This window comes from Bufo bufo, chromosome 1, assembly GCF_905171765.1.
Source record: "Bufo bufo chromosome 1, aBufBuf1.1, whole genome shotgun sequence".
NCBI lineage: Eukaryota > Metazoa > Chordata > Amphibia > Anura > Bufonidae > Bufo > Bufo bufo.
The window spans coordinates 314,301,581-314,321,009 of record NC_053389.1 but is presented as its reverse complement, the minus strand read 5'-3'; the positions used below and the strand labels follow the sequence as shown (position 1 = coordinate 314,321,009).

The window sequence follows — 19,429 nt, the reverse complement described above, 5'->3', positions numbered from 1 at the left end:
GGATGGCAGGCCTGTGCATGTCCACTTTTAATTTCATCTGGTGGGCCCGAGAAACCCAGTCCGATTCTGCTGTTACAGAAGAGTAAATTTAATGTTTTGCTATAATTTTTTTCAGGACATGCTGAGATAGATGTTGAAACACAGATATAAGGAATCTCTTAAGTCACATGTTGGCAACCATCCAGTAGTTCAACCCTGTTTTGGGGTACATACCAGACTAACAGGAACTCCTGTCAGCTATGATAGATGATTTTATTTAAATAGATAACGACGTACTATATATTAAAGCCCTCCATATGTACTATAGAATTACTGTAGCTACTAATATTTGTGCTATAATTGTAGTGAATACTTAAATAAAACACTGTTCCTGTTTCCTATTTTATTTACTCAGTTAGGGTGGAACTTAGATATTGGCTTTGAAAGTGCTTACCACATGGTCAGAGAGATAGCATAATCAGTGGGTGCAAGAAGCCAAAGGATTAGTGTAAATTGAGGAGTGAAAAAAAATTGTCATAATTTTAGGACATGTCAATTAGGCCTCATGCACACGACCGTTTTTTTTGCAGTCCGCAAAAACGGGTTCTGTTTTTCCGTGATCCGTGACCGTTTTTTCGTCCGTGGGTCTTCCTTGATTTTTGGAGGATCCACGGACATGAAAAAAAAGTCGTTTTGGTGTCCGCCTGGCCGTGCGGAGCCAAACGGATCCGTCCTGAATTACAATGCAAGTCAATGGGGACGGATCCGTTTGACGTTGACACAATATGGTGCAATTTCAAACGGATCCGTCCCCCATTGACTTTCAATGTAAAGTCAGGAGTTAATATACCATAGGATCTGAGTTTTCTCCAATCCGATGGTATATTTTAACTTGAAGTGTCCCCATCACCATGGGAACGCCTCTATGTTAGAATATACCATCGGATTTGAGTTACATCGTGAAACTCAGATCCGACAGTATATTCTAACACAGAGGCGTTCCCATAGTGATGGGGACGCTTCTAGTTAGAATATACTACAAACTGTGTACATGACTTCCCCCTGCGGCCTGGCAGCACCCGATCTTTTACAGGGGGCTGTGATCAGCACAATTAACCCTTCAGGTGCCGCACCTGAAGGGGTTAATTGTGCGTATCATAGCCCCCTGTAAGAGATCAGGGGCTGCCAGGCAGCAGGGGGCAGACCCCCCTCCCTCCCCAGTTTGAATATCATTGGTGGCCAGTGTACGGCCCCCCCCGCCCCCCCTCTATTGTAATATCATTGGTGGCCAGTGTGCGGCCCCCCCTCTATTGTAATATCATTGGTGGCCAGTGTGCGGCCTCCGTCGGCCCCCCTCCCCCCGTCTATTGTAATTTCATTGGTGGCCAGTGTGCGGCCTCCGTCGGCCACACTCCCCCCTCTATTGTAATTTCATTGGTGGCCAGTGTGCGGCCTCCGTCAGCCCCCCCTCCCTCTATTGTATTATCATTGGTGGCCAGTGTGCGGCCCCCCCCCGCTCCCCCTCTGTTGTATTAATATCATTGGTGGCCAGTGTGCGGCCTCCCCTCTCCCCCCCCCCCGATCATTGGTGGCAGCGGAGATTCCGATCGGAGTCCCAGTTTAATCGCTCTGGGGCTCCGATCGGTAACCATGGCAACCAGGACGCTACTGCAGGCCTGGTTGCCATGGTTACTTAGCAATATTACAATATTAGAAGCATCATACTTACCTGCTGCGCTGTCTGTGACCGGCCGGGAGCTCCTCCTACTGGTAAGTGACAGATCATTAAGCAATGCGCCGCACAGATCTGTCACTTACCAGTAGGAGGAGCTCCCGGCCACCAATGATATTAATACAGGGGAGGCCGCACACTGGCCACCAATGATATTAATACAATAGAGGGGGTCCGGGGGGGGGGGGGGGCGCACACTGGCCACCAATGATAATACAATAGAGGGGGGGGGAGGCCGCACACTGGCCACCAATGATATTACAATAGAGGGAGGGGGGGAGGCGGGGGGCCGCACACTGGCCACCAATGATAATACAATAAAGGGAGGGGGGCGGGGGGAGGCCGCACACTGGCCACCAATGATATTACTATAGAGGGAGGGGGGGCCGGGGGGGGGGCCGCACTGGCCACCAATGAAATTAAAACTGGGGAGGGAGGGGGTCTGCCCCCTGCTGCCTGGCAGCCCCTGATCTCTTATAAGGGGCTATGATATGCACAATTAATTGTGCGGATCACAGCCCCCTGTAAGAGATCGGGTGCTGCCAGGCAGCAGGGGGCAGTCATGTACACAGTTCGTAGTATATTCTAACTAGAAGCGTCCCCATCACTATGGGAACGCCTCTATGTTAGAATATACTGTCGGTTCTGAGTTTTCACGAAGTGAAAACTCAGCTCAGAAAAAGCTTTTATGCAGACGGATCTTCGGATCCGTCTGTATGAAAGTAACCTACGGCCACGGATCACGGACGCGGATGCCAATCTTGTGTGCATCCGTGTTCTTTCACAGACCCATTGACTTGAATGGGTCCGTGAACCGTTGTCCATCAAAAAAATAGGACAGGTCATATTTTTTTGACGGACAGAAAACACGGATCACGGATGCGGCTGCAAAACGGTGCATTTTCCGATTTTTCCACGGACCCATTGAAAGTCAATGGGTCCGCGAAAAAAAACGGAAAACGGCACAACGGCCACGGATGCACACAACGGTCGTGTGCATGAGGCCTTAATCTGTGTTCTTTAACTTCCAAACACAACCAGTTTTCACCTTAAGGACCAAACCTAATTTTGCAAACCTGACAATGTGTCACTTTGTAGCATAACTCTGAAATGCTTTTACTTAGCCAACCAATTCTGAGACTGTTTTCTCATGACACACTATATACTTCATCTTGGTTAAAGTAAAATAGAGGTGAAATTTAAAAATTTCACTTTTATTCAGCTTTTCCTTTTTAATCCATTTTTTCCTGTAACGCAGCAAGGGTTAACAGCAAAACAAACCTCAATATTACCCTGAATATGCAGTTCACAGAAACACCCCATATGTGGTCGTAAACTTCTGCATGGAACACAGCAGGGATCAGAAGAGAAGGAGTATAACTTTTAAAGGGCAGAATTTGCTGGAATGGTTTGTCAGCACTATGTCGCATTTGAAGAGATTCTGAGGTATGGCTACAGTGGAAACCCCAAAAACGTGACCTTACTTTGGAAACTATACCCCTCAAGAAATTTATTGTGGGATGTAGTGAGTGCTTTGACCTCACAGGTGTTTCATAGCACTTAGAAAAACTAAAAAATGAGAGTTTCCGAGATTAAATAAAATTAAACAAAAACACCAAGAAGCGACCCTATTTTGTGTAGTGAACATTTTGACCCCACATGTGTTTCACAAAAATTCATTCATTGCAAATTTTAGACAGATATGCCATTTCAGTGCCCAATATGTTATGCCCATCATGTGCCAGTGTGAAACATCAGCCCTCTTATTATACTGTGGTTCCTGATTTTAGAAACACCAAGGGGAGGGGGGAGTGAGCATTTTGACACCACAGGTGTTTTGCTGAAATTAATGTTAAAGTGAAAGTTTTCCACAGATATGGCATTTCAGTGCCCGATATGCTGATGCGTAGTGTATGTGCCATCTGAGACTCACACTACACTACTTAAATTGACAGGCAGGTTCTACTGGGTACGGAAATGTGGACATAAGCTGCTGTAAGGGCATATGGCGAGGCATCACATTTTCAGAGCCCCTGAGGTACCTGTACAGTGGAAACCCCAATAAGTGACCCCATTTTGGAAACTGCACCCCTCAAGTTGATTATCAAGGGGTGGAGTGAGTATTTCGACACCACAGATATTTAGCGAAAAATTTTGAGCAGGGGATAGTACCAAAAAAAATTCAGGTTTTCCACAGATATGGAATTTTAGTGCCCAATATGTTTTGCCCAGCTTGTACAATCTGAGACACACCAATGTCCCTTAAATTGTTAGGTGGGTTCTACTCTTTTTTTCTGGCAGCCATTTTATTTTTCTGGCAATGCTCTTGCGTGAGGGCTCGGTTTTGCAAGATGAGGTGACATTTTATTTGGTACCATTTCCAGGAACTTCCACTTTTTTATATTATGCTTTTTGGGAGGAAAGGTGACAAAAAATGGCTGTTCTGGCTCTGTTTTTATTTTCAAGTTTTTCATAGTGTTCACCTGACTGGGTAGATTATATGCTATTTTTATATATCCAGTACCTAATATGTCTATTTTTTTTAATCTTCTTTTTGTTTTGTTTTTATAGCAAATTGCTTGATGAGGGGAAAGGGCCACTTTTGTTTTGTTTACTTGATATTTGTTTATGCTGCAATATACTACCCCAGAAGAGCCAAATACCATAGTGCAGCACAAAATACTGCTGCAGCAGAAACAAGCACTTCAGTGCAGCACAATATGCTAGGAGCACAAAAACTTTCCCAGAAGCTGCTCCTCCTTGGTTGCCATGTCCACTTGTCTCTCCTCTCAATGTCCATTTGTCTCTAAGGGGCCACAAAACATAGCCAGCCTACCTTCAGCATGCTGCCTGGGCTTTAAGCACTACCAAACATACAGGACATGCCTATTACATCGAGTGACGTTCTTTTGTCCTTATCTTCTCATTCAGACCAAACCACCATGACAAATTATTTTCAGAACCTCATGTAGCATGGTAAGAATTAGGAATGATCGCACATGATCATACTATATGAACGTCTGAACTGGCTGGTTCTCCATAAAATGCTTTGCAATGGTTCCCATGACAACAATTACCTCATACTGTATATGACGGCAGATTAAATCTATCACCAACCACAACTCTGCTTCTTTCCTCCTCATCTATTAAATTGCTTAGATTATTTAATATTCATTCCAAACTATTTTGTTTAGTTTCACTTAGATCGCACAGCAGTTAAATACAGCAACAGTCACATTTTTGGCATGAACTAGAACGTTATCTAAAAATAACTATCTTTAAAGTTATAACTAAAGACACTTTGGACTTTTTCATATGCTTCATTAGACCAGTCAAAGCTAAATAGAGCCTTCTCCAAACTTTAAAGGGTACTCCCATCTTAAATAGTGATGGCATATTGTTTAAAGCCTAGTGCCAGTTGGTACATCTTAAAGCCAGTGGCGTAGCCTGGTTTGCCAGCCATTCAGGGCAATCCAAGTATTCCACCCCGTTTTGTAGAACTATGCCGCACTGTATGCTAAGCCCACCATTACCAATAATAACACTATATAGTGATATTGACCTTTATATAGTGTTATTATCAATACTAACACTATATAAAGGTCAATAATACAGCTCCACCATGACTATACCCATTTGGGTCCTAGTCATTAATTATCCCATTTAGGTCCCCACTCATCTGGCTTACAGGTGATGTCTCCTCTCATTGGAGTTGTTCCCTTTTTCCTCAGTCCTGCACAGATCACTATGATGACTTCTAACCACAACTTGTTCCTGCATAATTTGACACTCAGAACACCCCATCTTGAGATATAATGCCCCCCCCACAGTGCCATCTCTGCATATAATGCCCCCCATAATGCCATCTCCACATAGAATGCCGCCCATAGTACCATCAATCTCTACATTTAATGCTATCACGCTGCCTGTAACCGGGTGCATGAGGTTGCGATGAAGTCATCGTAACCATCCTGCACCATTCCACTACCTCATAGGTCTCAGGCCTAGTGGCCTTTGGCCTATGAACTGAATAGCAGGGACAGGAACCATTGGCTCCTATACGTCCCCGTCATCTCCGGCGCTCCGTTGGATTTTTGTGCCCAGGGCAACTGCCCCTATGGCCCCCACATGTTACACCACTGCTTAAAGCTACTACTCTTTGGTTTAAGAGATGCAGTACCTAACCTAATCTGATGCTTTGCCTTCTATAGTAATGCCATTTATGTAGAATCATCTACAATGATCAGTCATAATATTAAAACTAACTGCTTAGTATTGTGTAGGTCCCCATCATGCCCCCAGAACAGCTGTAACCCGTTATCATCATCATCATCTGTTTGGACCATCATCCAAGTAAAGAACAAAGGAATCTAGTGGCCAATATTTACTAATCCTATAGATGGTGTAAACTTACAGGAGACAAGCATTTTAGACCTGCACCAGATTTATCACAATGGCTCAGGCTGGATGATAAATCTTGTGCAGGGATGGACACTTTTCTCTGTATACCAACTATTGGTTCTCTTACAAAACATCACATCTTAAACCATGCTCATTACTCACAAAGCCTCGACGCTTCAGGCTAAGCCCTGTCCCTTTCAAACAAGTCATAGAATATAGTATATAACCTTAGTTGCAGACCCTTTCATAAATCTGGACCAGTGGAGGTCGTTTCCTAAAGACAGACATTTCACATGGCAGTCTTAGTAAAAGCCACTGCTGGAAGAAAAGCGGACCTATTTATTAAGAGGAGACTCACGTCCTTCTGCCCACATCCTGTCCGCAACCTTTCCACTTTTTGGAAAAGTGGAGAGGGTATCGAGAGAAGCTAAAAGATGTCGTATTTTGTTGCAAAACAGCACTTTTCTATGCCAGAAACCTGGTATAGAGCTATGTAGATGATTGCCAGTGTGCCTAGAAATTTCCTACAGGTGTCTAACTTTATAGGCTATTTTCTATAGGTATTTGAGGAAACTTATATTGGCTAAAAAACCAAATTGGTTCCTGGAATGAACTGATTTCTAAAGTCTCCATTCGATTGTAATAATTTTGTTATTAGTATGTATCCAGATTTATATCACTCGCTTTGCTGTTTTTTTGTTCCTTAATCCCACAGTTGTGCCTGTAACGTGCCGGGGATCCCGCAGGGAACCTCTGAGACGTCAGGCAAGGCAGGAGACGGCAAAACAGGCTACGGAACACTGAAACTTTAATGCAAGGTAACAGAAACACATAACAATGACAAACGTGCCGCAGAGTGCTGTTACAGATCAGCGGGTGAAAACCCACTGTGCTACTGACGGTATGTACCCTCAAGAGGAGTGACAACCTGGACTTCACTAGAGCCCCTGATGGTGGGGATAGACTTTGCAGTTAGGGTAGCTGCCAGGTGCCACTCCAGAGCAGCACCCATACAGTAGCAACTGGTCAGGAGGATCAGGAGATACCTACGAAGGTATCTACAGTAGTACAGGCATGAACCGAAATACAAGCATGACAGAAACCAGGTATAGACAGGACAGAGCCAGAAGCAGTTACCTGCGCCGCAAGCAGTGGGAGCTAAGCGGCCCCAGGCAGACCTGCACACGGATGGCGATTCCCCCTCCGGGGAAGCCAGGAACCCACTTCTGCAGGCGGACAAACAGACATGAAGAGAAGCAGAGTAAACTGCCACAAACAAGAACAGAAGCAGGCATAACAGAAACAGGCGCAGATTAAGCTCTGCTAGGCTATGGACAAAACAACAGGTAACAACCATAACAGAAACAGATGCATATTAGCTCTGCTAGGCTATGGACAGAACATGGCATGCAAACAGAACGAAAACAACAATACAGAGCAAGGTGGAACCACATCAAAGTATGGCAGACAGAACCCCAAGGATCAGCAGCAAGGGGCAAAACAAAGTATAACAAGGAACAGACTCACAGAACTGAACTAGGAAGACTGACCCAGAAACACACGGATCACAAGGAGAAATACCCGCCCAACGAGTGCACCTGTGAGGAACACACCCACAGAGCAACTCAGGGGGTTTAACCCTTACAGGTCCAAACGGGAGGTACTACAAGCAGGTCAGAGGAAACAGAAACTGCAGCACCGAAAACTGCAGTACCGGACTTTGCCAATAGCAACCGTCCAGAAATACCCTCTGGGAGATCATACTGCCAAGAGGAGAGAAAAGTACACGGATTGTGCACACCACCGAACCGTCGCCAGCACGCAGCACCAAGCAACCAGCCTACACAGGCGGCAACCAGCAGCCGATACGCTCAGGAACGTGCAGCCAGCCGACACGGCAACACAGTCACAGTGAGGCAACACGTAACAGTGCCATAAGGCCTCCTGCATGTAGTACATGGTATTCTGTCACAGATGTACGTTAGAGAAGTCTCTGACTGGTTGTGAGTGGTAATATCTGTACAAACAATGGTAGATAGCTGAACTCAATAATATCCCTAGGTCGTGGTACCATTTGTATGTGAAAATCTAGTGAGGAGAATACAATGGAGATGCTTTGGTAATTTATTGAGCTTACCTTGAGCAAAACACATAGAAGAAATTAGAGGATACTAGAGGACATTAGAGGTCAAAACAAAATGCTCTCACCAGCTCTGAGTCTGCTGCAGGGAAGGAAGACACAGGAACAGAGCCCAGGATGTGATGTAACAGAAAGGGAGGAGTAGAACAGAGAGCAAAGGCAATGGAATTTACATAATACATTTCAGGAAACCTATAACAAGAGTGACCACAGGGTGGCAGCATTACATAACATGGTAATGACATAATAACACAAACTATCTAAATGGAAGAAATAAATGCTGGGACAGCAGACATGGTATTATAGCTTCATACCGAGTTTGAAGGAGCTGTAGTATGCCACTCAAAGAAGTCGATAAGCCCATACTGTCCCTCTGAATGCCACTAGTTTCACACAGAGGTTATTTTTTCCTCTAAAAATCAAGCCATCATATACTATGTTATAGAGATTGTCCATACGGCACCACAGGAAATCCTTCAATCCATGTACAGTAAATGCTGGATTGTCAAAATGTTTGGTTTAATGCAGTTACATAAAACTAGATAAAACCAATCCCAAACAAAGATCCTCCAGGAATACAAACTAAAATGATAACAAATATATTTGTAAGATTTCATATTATTTTGCAGGTAACAGGAGAGATCGTTACTCACAGAGAAACACAACTTTACTTGATACTGTAGCAGAACATCCCCAACTTAATAATGTGTCTGTGCCAAAACTCTGTCTAAAACAGGGAGAAAACTAGCGCATATACGAATTCTACATTATTATTTTTTACATACTTGACAATGAGTGGGACGTAGCAGAAGGGGTGTTTCCTGTGAAAGGGGCATGGCCTAAGATGAGCCAAAATTGTTCCACAATTCTGGCTTAAAGGGCTTCTGTCACCCCCCAAAAGTCATTTTTCATTTTTGGGCTAATTAAAATCCTTATAGTGCGATTATTCAATATATAGTGCTCTTACCTTTTTCTGTGGCTTAGTTTCTTTAAAAACCGCACTTTTATAATATGTTAATTACCTCGCTACCAGCAAGTAGGGTGGTTACTTGCTGGTAGCCGCCGCATCCTTCTTTCAAAAAAATGCCCCCTCCTCCTGTTGATTGACAGGGCCAGCGAGCGATCTCCTCCTCCGGCTGGCCCTGTCTGCATTCCAAATCACGCACCTGCGCCGTACCGGTCTTCAGTCGGCGCAGGCGCACTGAGAGGAGGACGCTCGCTCGGCCGCTCCTTCCTCAGTGCGCCTGCGCCAGGTGTAGATGTGACGTCATCGGCGCAGGCGCACTGAGGAAGGAGCGGCTGAGCGAGCGTCCTCCTCTCAGTGCGCCTGCGATGACTGAAGACCGGTACGGCGCAGGCGCAAGATTTGGAACGCAGACAGGGCCAGCCGGAGGAGGAGAGCGCTCGCTGGCCCTGTCAATCAACAGGAGGAGGGGGCGTTTTTTTGAAAGGAGGATGCGGCGGCTACCAGCAAATAACCACCCTACTTGCTGGTAGCGAGGTAATTAACATATTATAAAAGTGCGGTTTTTAAAGAAACTAAGCCACAGAAAAAGGTAAGAGCACTATATATTGAATAATCGCACTATAAGGATTTTAATTAACCCAAAAATGAAAAATGACTTTTGAGGGGTGACACAAGCCCTTTAACCACTTAAGGACCACAGGTTTATACCCCTCCTAGTGACCAGGCCCTTTTTTACAAATCGGCACTTCACAACTTTAACCGTTTATTGCTCGGTAATGCAACTTGGCACCCAAATGAATTTTACCTCCTTTTTTTTTTCACAAATACAGCTTTCTTTTGGTGGTATTTGATTGCTGCTAAGATTTTTCGTTTTTCCGATATTAATCAAAATAGGCCGCAATTTTCTCAAAAAAAAGTGTATTTTTAACTTTCTCTGGTTAAATTGTTTAAATATAATTACATTTCTATATAAGTTTGTGTCAGAATTTATTGTGCTACATGTCTTTGATAAAAAAAAATCCAATAAGTGTATATTTATTGGTTTGCGCAAAAGTTATAGCGTTTACAAACTATGGTACAAAATTGTGAATTTCCGCATTTTGAAGCAGCTCTGACTTTCTGAGCACCTGTCATGTTTCTTGAGGTGCTAGAATGCCAGGATAGTATAAATACCCCCCCAAATGACCCCATTTTAGAAAGAAGACACCCCAAAGTATTCGCGGAGGGGCATGGTGAGTTCATGTATGATTGAATTTTTTTTCACAAGTTAGTGGAAAATGACACTTTCTGAGAAAAAAATAATAATTATAAAGTTTCCATTTCTGCTAACTTCTGGAAAAAAAAATATAAAATCTCCCACAGACTCACTATGCCCCTCAGTGAATACCTTGGGGTGTCTACTTTCCGAAATTGGGTCATTTGTGGGGTGTGTTTACTGTTCTGGCATTTTGGGCGGGGCTAAATTGTGAGCAACCCTGTAAAGCCTAAAGGTACTTGTTGGACTTTCGGCCCCTTTACGTACCTAGGCTGTGTTTTAGGAGACCTAAAGCGTGAGAAGAAGTCTGGAATCCAAATGCCTAAAAAATGCCCTGTGAAATCCTAAAGGTGCTCTTTAGATTTTGGGCCTCTTTGGGCACCTAGGCTGCAAAAAAGTGTCACACATGTGGTATCGCCGAACTCAGAAGAAGTAGGGCAATGTGTTTTGGGGTGTATTTTTACATATACCCATGCTGGGTGAGAGAAATATCTCTGTAAATTGACAACTTTGTATAAAAAAATTTAAAAAGTTGTCATTTACAGAGATATTTCTCACACACAGTATGGGTATATGAAAAAATACACCCCAAAACACATTGCCCTACTTTTCCTGAGTACGGAGATACCACATGTGTGGCACTTTTTTGCAGCCTAGGTGCGCAAAGGGGCCCAAATTCCAATGAGTACCTTTAGGATTTCACAGGGCATTTTCTACGCATTTGGATTCCAAACTACTTCTCACGCTTTAGGTCCCCTAAAATGCCAGGGCAGTATAAATACCCCACAAGTGACCCCATTTTGGAAAGAAGACACCTCAAGGTATTCTGTGAGGGGCATGGCGAGTTCCTAGAATATTTTTTTTTTGGCACAAGTTAGCGGAAAATGATATATATATTTTTTTTTCTTACAAAGTCTCATATTCCACTAACTTGTGACAAAAAATAAAATTTTACATGAACTCACCATGCCCCTCACAAAATACCTTTGAGTGTCTTCTTTCCAAAATGGGGTCACTTGTGGGGTATTTATACTGCCCTGGCATTTTAGGAGACCTAAAGCGTGAGAAGTAGTTTGGAATCCAAATGCGTACAAAATGCCCTGTGAAATCCTAAAAGTACTCATTGGAATTTGGGCTCCTTTGCGCACCTAGGCTGCAAAAAAGTGTCACACATGTGGTATCGCCGTACTCAGAATAAGTAGGGCAATGTGTTTTGGGGTGTATTTTTACATATACCCATGCTGTGTGTGAGAAATATATCTGTAAATAACAACTTTTCCCATTTTTTTATACAAAGTTGTCAATTTACAGAGATATTTCTCTCACCCAGCATGGGCATATGTAAAAAGACACCCCAAAACACATTGCCCTACTTCTCCTGAGTACGGCGATACCACATGTGTGACACTTTTTTGCAGCCTAGGTGCGCAAAGCGGCCCAAATTCCAATGAGTACCTTTTAGGAGGGCATTTTTAGACATTTGGATTCCAGACTTCTTCTCACGCTTTAGGGCCCCTAAAATGCCAGGGCAGTATAAATACCCCACATGTGACCCCATTTTGGAAAGAAGACACCCCAAGTTATTCCGTAAGGGGCATGGCGAGTTCATAGAAGATTTTTTTTTGGCACAAGTTAGCGGAAATTGATTTTTTTTTGTTTTTTCTCACAAATTCTCCATTTCTGCTAACTTGGGACAAAAAGTTTAATCTTTCATGGACTCAATATGCCCCTCAGCGAATACCTTGGGGTGTCTTCTTTCCAAAATGGGGTCATTTGTGGGGTGTTTGTACTGCCCTGGCATTTGAGGGTCTCCACAATCATTACATGTATGGCCAGCATTAGGAGTTTCTGCTATTCTCCTTATATTGAGCATACGGGTAATGAGATTATTTTTTTCGTTCAGCCTCTGGGCTGAAAGAAAAAATGAACGGCACAGATTTCTTTATTCGCATCGATCAATGTGGATGAAAAAATCTCTGGCAAAAAATGTGCAAAAAAAAAAGGAGGGGAAAGGTGTCTGCCAGGACATAGGAGCTCCGCCCAACATCCAAATCCACTCAGCTCGTATGCCCTGGCAAACCCGAGTTCTCCATTCACATCAATCGATGTGGATGAATAAATCATTGCCGGAATTTTTTTATTTATTTTATTTATACAAAGTGTTTGCCAAAGCATATGAACACCGCCCCTCAGCTCATAAGCCTCGGCAAACGTATCTTTTACTGCAGAGGAGAAATCTCGTCTTGCAGCGCCGTATACACCAACTTTTGTGTAATCTGACAGCAGCGCAATGCTTCTGTCAGAATGCACATCAGTGCTGCAGCTGGTTGATCGCTTGGTCCACCTAGAAGGTAAAAAAAAAAAAAAAAAAAAAAAAACAGGCCGCAACGCAATAAATTTATTAACATTAACTTTATATAACATTTGAACAGAACATTAACTTTTATAAACTTTATTGAACTTTTGAAACAGAACATTAACTTTTTTGCTTACCTGTGATTTTTTATTTTTTTTTACCTTTAGAGGATAAACCTCTCCTTCCCCATGGGACAATGTGCAAAGCGCAAATCGCCCAGAGATGTGGCGAAGTACATTATGCACTTTGTCCCAGGTGAAAGGAGAGGTTTGTGGCAGCTCTGTGTGAAAGGGCCCTAAGACCCCTGTGTGCCTGTCCTTTCTCACTCAATCCCTACACTAATAGTGTACCTGTGTGTGGTACTTGTGGAAACACTCACCTATGCATAGGGCAGGCTGGTCAGGACAGTCAGGACAAAAAAAGGTGGTGTCACGCCTTATTCCACCCCTGCTACAGACACGACATCTTTTTCTTGGGGAACGTTGAGTTGGGGTACCAGGATAGACACTGGGGAAGTGTCTGCCATGTAGCCGGCTCACTACATCAGGGACTTGGGGCACGGACCCTCCTGGATTTCCGAAATGATCTCTTCCTGGAATTTTAGGAAGGATCCTGTTCTCCCAGCCTTACTGTTGAGAACAAAACTATTATATACAGCCAATTGAATTAAATATACAGAAACCTTCTTATACCAGCGTCTGGTGCGGCGGGACACTAAATAGGGAGCCAACATCTAGTCATTGAAGTCCACCCCTCCCATGTGAAGGTTATAGTCGTGGACAGAGAGTGGTTTCACAATGACTCCAGTTGCCCTTGTCGTGTCTGCGTGAATGGTGGACAGAAGGTAAACGTCCCTCTTGTCCCTCCACTTCACCGCGAGCAGTTCTTGGTCACACAAGGCAGCCCTCTCCCCCCGTGCAAGTCGGGTATTAACGAGCCGTTGGGGGAAGCCCCGGCGACTAGGTCGCGCGGTGCCACAGCATTGAATTCTGACTAGATGTAAGTGCCGAAAGAGGGCCACGCTTGAGTAGAAATTGTCCACGTATAAGTGGTACCCCTTGTGGAGTAAGGGTGACACCAAGTCCCAGACAATCTTGCCACTGCTCCCCAGGTAGTCAGGACATCCGACCGGCTCCAGTTTTAAGTCTTTTCCCTCATAGACCCTAAAACGATATGTATAGCCTGTGGCCCTTTCACAGAGCTTATACAGTTTGACCCGATACCGGGCGCGCTTGCTGGGGATGTACTGTTTGATGCTAAGGCGCCCGGTAAAATGTACTAGGGACTCGTCTATGCAGATGTTCTGATTGGGGGTATACGCATCTGCAAATCTGGATGACAAATGGTCTATGAGGGGCCGAATTTTGTGGAGCCGGTCATAAGCAGGGTGGCCTCTTGGATGACAGGTTTTATTGTCAGCGAAATGCATAATGCACATGATGACCTCAAAACGTGCCCTGGACATTGCAGCAGAGAACATGGGCATGTAATGTATTTGGTCTTTAGACCAATAGGACCGCAATACATTTTTTTTAGTTAGACCCATGCTGAGGATAAGGCCCAAAAAAAAATTTAATTCGGAAACTGTGACTGGTTTCCACCGGTTTCCCTAGTGAGAGGAGGGACAGTGTAGCTGCTGCTGATTTAATAGGGAAATCGATAGCTAGGCTAGTGTATTCAGTGTCCACTACAGTCCTGAAGGACTCATCTGATCTCTGCTGTAAGGACAGCACCCCAAAAAGCCCTTTTTAGGGCTAGAACATCAGTCTGCTTTTTTTTTTTCTGTGTAATCTAATTGCAGTTGTCTGCCTGCCAGCGTGTGTGTCAGGCTCACAGCATATACTGTGCCCACTTGCCCAGTGCCACCACTCATATCTGGTGTCACAGTAGCTTGCATTTAAAAAAAACTAAAACTTTTTTGACTGTAATATAATAGCAGTCAGTTGCCGTCACGTGCGTGTGCGTTTCATGCCCTACAAGTGCATAGTGTCACCAGTGCAACTCATATCTGGTGTCACATTCGATTACATTTAAAGAAAAACAACAATTTTGACTGTGAATAAATAGCAGTCAGTTGCACACACGTGTTTGTGTGTTTAAGGCCCAGCTGCAAGTCCATAGTGTCACTTCAGCGCCATTCATATCTGGTGTCACATGCGATTACATTTAAAGAAAAACATCAATTTTGACTGTGAACAAATAGCAGTCAGTTGCACACACATGTTTGTGTGTTTAAGGCTAGAGATGTCGCGAACATAAAATTTTCTGTCCGCGAGCGGCGAACGCGAATTTCCGCAAATGTTCGCGAACGGGCGAACCGCCATTGACTTCAATAGACAGGCGAATTTTAAAACCCACGGGGACTCTTTCTGGCCACAATAGTGATGGAAAAGTTGTTTCAAGGGGACTAACACCTGGACTGTGGCATGCCGGAGGGGGATCCATGGCAAAACTCCCATGGAAAATTACGTAGTTGACGCAGAGTGTGGTAAGTTGAATTCGCAATGCGATTAATATAACCTGCATTAATCGCATTGCGATTACAACTTAGATCTGAGATCCTAATGGTTGTATTGCTAGAATTGACGAATATAACGAATTTAGCACTATATTCTCAATCTTCGTTATATCCTAGCAATACAACCATTAGGAACCCAGCTCTAAGTTGAATTCACAATGCGATTAATATAACCTGTATTAATCGCATTGCGATTACAACTTAGGTCTGAGTTCATAATGGTTGTATTGGTCGCGCCGTCACGTGGTAAAGGGGAACAGGTGTGTGACTCACTGCAGCCTGGTGAGTGGTGGGGCACCGCGGCAGCTGCCCTGCAGGAGTCTCTGGTGCCGGGAGGAGGAGGTAGGTAGAGCGGCTCTGACTTTATAGACCAAATTATTTTAATAATACCCCAATAATAATAAGTTAATAACCTAACCCCATTCATAAATTACTGTGGATTATTATAGAGACGGCCCCAGGCCAGGAGACATGGGGGGTTGGGTTAAACTGTGGGCCGGGGCCACCCGGCCACATTTACTAATCTTTGCTCAGGGGGGCCCTCATAAATATAGACCCACATGGTGTGAACTGGTCATTTTTACTAAGGAATATAGTTTAAACGTTTATGTGCAAAAGAGAAAATAAGAAGTCAGCTCCAATCAGATATCTGCACATAGACCAAGACTCTGGGTCTATGCAGATATCTGATTGGAGCTGACTTAGTGACTTCTTTTTCTCTCTCTTTATCTCTTTATTATGGCTGTGGGGGGGCGGGCGTGACACCATTTTCTACCGCACCGGGTGACACCAGCCATAGCAACGCCACTGTAACCATTAGGAACCCAGCTCTAAGTTGAATTCGCAATGCGATTAATATAACCCGTATTAATCGCATTGCGATTACAACTTAGTCAAATTTGTGACACTGCAGCTTCAGAATGAATCTAAGATGGATGCTGTCCCTAAAATGGATGCTGTCCTTGTTATTTGATAGGAGATGGGAGGGTCCGGGAGGGAGGGTATGCTGATTGGCTGGAATGTGTCTGCTGACTGTGAGGTACAGGGTCAAAGTTTGCTCAATGATGACGTATAGGGGGCGGACCGAACATCGCATATGTTCGCCCGCCGCGGCGAACGCGAACAAGCTATGTTCGCCGGGAACTATTCGCCGGCGAATAGTTTGGGACATCTCTATTTAAGGCCCAGCTGCAAGTCCATAGTGTCCCTTCAGCGCCATTCATATCTGGTGTCACATGCGATTACATTTAAAGAAAAACATAAATTTTGACTGTGAATAAATAGCAGTCAGTTGCATACACGTGTTTGTGTGTTTAAGGCCCAGCTGCAAGTCCATAGTGTCACTTCAGCGCTATTCATATCTGGTGTCACATGCGATTACATTTAAAGAAAAACATCAATTTTGACTGAATAAATAGCAGTCAGTTGCACACACGTGTTTGTGTGTTTAATGCCCAGCTGCAAGCGCATAGTGTCACTTCAGCGCAACTCATATCTGGTGTCACAGTAGCTTGCACGCATAGTGCAACTTAACGAATCAAAAAAAAATGACAGGCAGAGGCAGGCCACCCCGCAGGGGCCGTCGTGGTCGTAGTGCTGTGATTCCCTTTGGCCCTAGAATAATGCCCAGTGTTCAGAGGCTACGTACCCTGAACTCGAAAAGTTCTGAGGACATAGTTGACTGGCTAACACAGGACACCCAATCTTCTACAGCTTCCGCTCGGAACCTTGACGCACCATCCTCCTCCAGCTCAGCTTCGGGCACCTTTCAAGTTACCACTCGCCTGCCTGCTGCCACCACCAACACTAGCACCACAGCTGCTTCACTTGATCTGTCACTTGATTTGTGACAGCCCGACACATTGGAATTCAACACTCCTAATGTTCGACCGCCTGCTCCAACAAGAAAAAGCCTTTAACGAGTATTTGTATGACCGGGGTGCTAGGACAGCCTCTGCGGAGCTGGGAATTTTTTTGCTACATTACTGGATGCTCATGCGCAATGCCTGTAGGCTCATGCGTCCTTTTGAGGAGATGACAAACCTAGTCAGTCGCACCGAAGGCACCATCAGCGACATCATCCCATTTGTTTTCTTCCTGGAGCGTGCCCTGCAAAAAGTGCTGGATCAGGCCGTAGATGAGCGTGAAGAGGAAGAGTTGTGGTCACCATCACCACCAGAAACAGCCTTATCAGCATCGCTTGCTGGACCTGCGGCAACGCTGGAAGAGGATTGTGAGGAAGAGGAGTCAGAGGAGGAATGTGGCTTTGAGGAGGAGGAGGAAGACCAACCACAACAGGCATCCCAGGGTGCTCGTTGTCACCTATCTGGTACCCGTGGTGTTGTACGTGGCTGGGGGGAAGAGCATACCTTCAGTGAGATCACTGAGGACGAGGAACGGGACATGAGTAGCTCGGCATCCAACCTTGTGCAAATGGGGTCTTTCATGCTGTCGTGCCTGTTGAGGGACCCTCGTGACCCTCGTATAAAAAGGCTGAAGGAGAACGACCTGTACTGGGTGTCCACGCTACTAGACCCCCGGTATAATCAGAAAGTGCCTGAAATGTTACCGAATTACCGCAAGTCGGAAAGGATGCAGCAGTTCCAAAATAAATTAAAAAGTATGCTTTACACAGCGTATAAGGGTGATGTCACAGCACAACGGGAATCTAACAAGGGAAGAGGTGAAAGTAATCCTCCTCCTCCCACGACCACGCCGGCAAGGACAGGACGCTTTACAGACGTGTTGTTGATAGAGGACATGCGGATCATTAAAGCCTACTAGGCCAACAATGGGCCCACACTGCAGAATCATTGTTTTCTGGGTCACTTAACTGTCACTGAACTACCTCAGCACGACCATAGGCTTTGTAAAAACCCCATCGCCTGCAATCTCCCAAACGTGCGCACGAGCACAGTCATAACTACACTAAGATTGACGCATAGAGGTATAAAATTTATGTCATGTGTGTCAACTATTGACAACTCTTTGCGGTTGTCTAAAATCTATTCCTGATAGGGGACGTAACAGGGATTAAACTGATAAGAATAGGACTACTTAACACACCACTCCTATCTGGTGGCACATTAGATTGCACGTGCAGTGCCCCAAATTTGAAGTAGGAGGACCGACCAAGCATCTTTTTCCATCTCCCGGTTCCAAAAATCGATGCCATATACACGTCCCCTGATAGGGGACGTAACAGGGATTAAACTGATAGGAATAGTACTACTTAACACACCTTATAATAACGCAGAGAGAGGCAACGCAGAGAGAGGAGTCTGAAGAAGAGGAGTCAGAGGAGGAAGGTGGCTTTGAGGAGGTGGAAGACCAAACACAGCAGGCGTCCCAGGGGGCTTGTTGTCACCTTTCGGGGACCCTTGGTGTTGTACGTGGCTGGGTGGAGGAAGAGACCTTCAGTGACATCAGTGAGGACAAGGAACGGGACATGGCTAGCTTGGTATCCAACCTTGTGCAAATGGGGAGTTTGCGGTTGTGCAAATGAACTGTTTGCGGTGCTTTAAACGGGGAGTTTGGTCTGTCACTGTGAAGCGGGCGTAACCCTTACACTACCTGATCGATACAACATCATACCTGATGTTTTAAAGCACGTTATTCCAAACAATTTAGGAATGTTAGGTGATTTATGCCCTTTATGGATTAAAACCAGACTCTGCGTCAACTATGTAATTTTCCATGGGAGTTTTGCCATGGATCCCCCTCCGGCATGCCACAATCCAGGTGTTAGTCCCCTTGAAACAACTTTTCCATTACTATTGTGGCCAGAAAGAGTCCCTGTGGGTTTTAAAATTCGCCTGCCTAATGAAGTCTATGGCGGTTCGCCCGTTCGCGAAAGGAAAATTTTATGTTTGCAACATCACTAACCCTAATGTACTTATATAGATCTGGTTGTGATCAGTCTTGATCACTTACAGATACTATATAGTACTAGTGCTGATTAGCGACAGCGATGACGCTAATCAGCGACTAATCAGTGACTGCGGTGCGGTGGGCTGGGCGCTAACTACCTAGCAAGTAGCTAACTACCTGGCGGTGATGAGGGACCCTTACAGGGGGGTGA

At 44.7% G+C, this 19,429-nt stretch overlaps 1 protein-coding gene across 3 annotated transcripts in view; it reads left to right on the top strand.

The window, feature by feature from the left end:
- Nucleotides 1-19,429, top strand: part of RELL2 (RELT like 2) — a 119,232-nt gene that overhangs the window by 51,054 nt on the left and 48,749 nt on the right. The window contains exon 1 of one of the 3 annotated variants that reach the window (XM_040441181.1): nucleotides 3,106-3,157. The exons of the other annotated variants lie outside the window; for them this stretch is intronic. The gene's annotated coding sequence lies outside the window, so the exon portion shown is untranslated. Of the gene's footprint in view, nucleotides 1-3,105; nucleotides 3,158-19,429 lie in introns of those variants that run through there. 3 annotated transcript variants of the gene reach the window in all.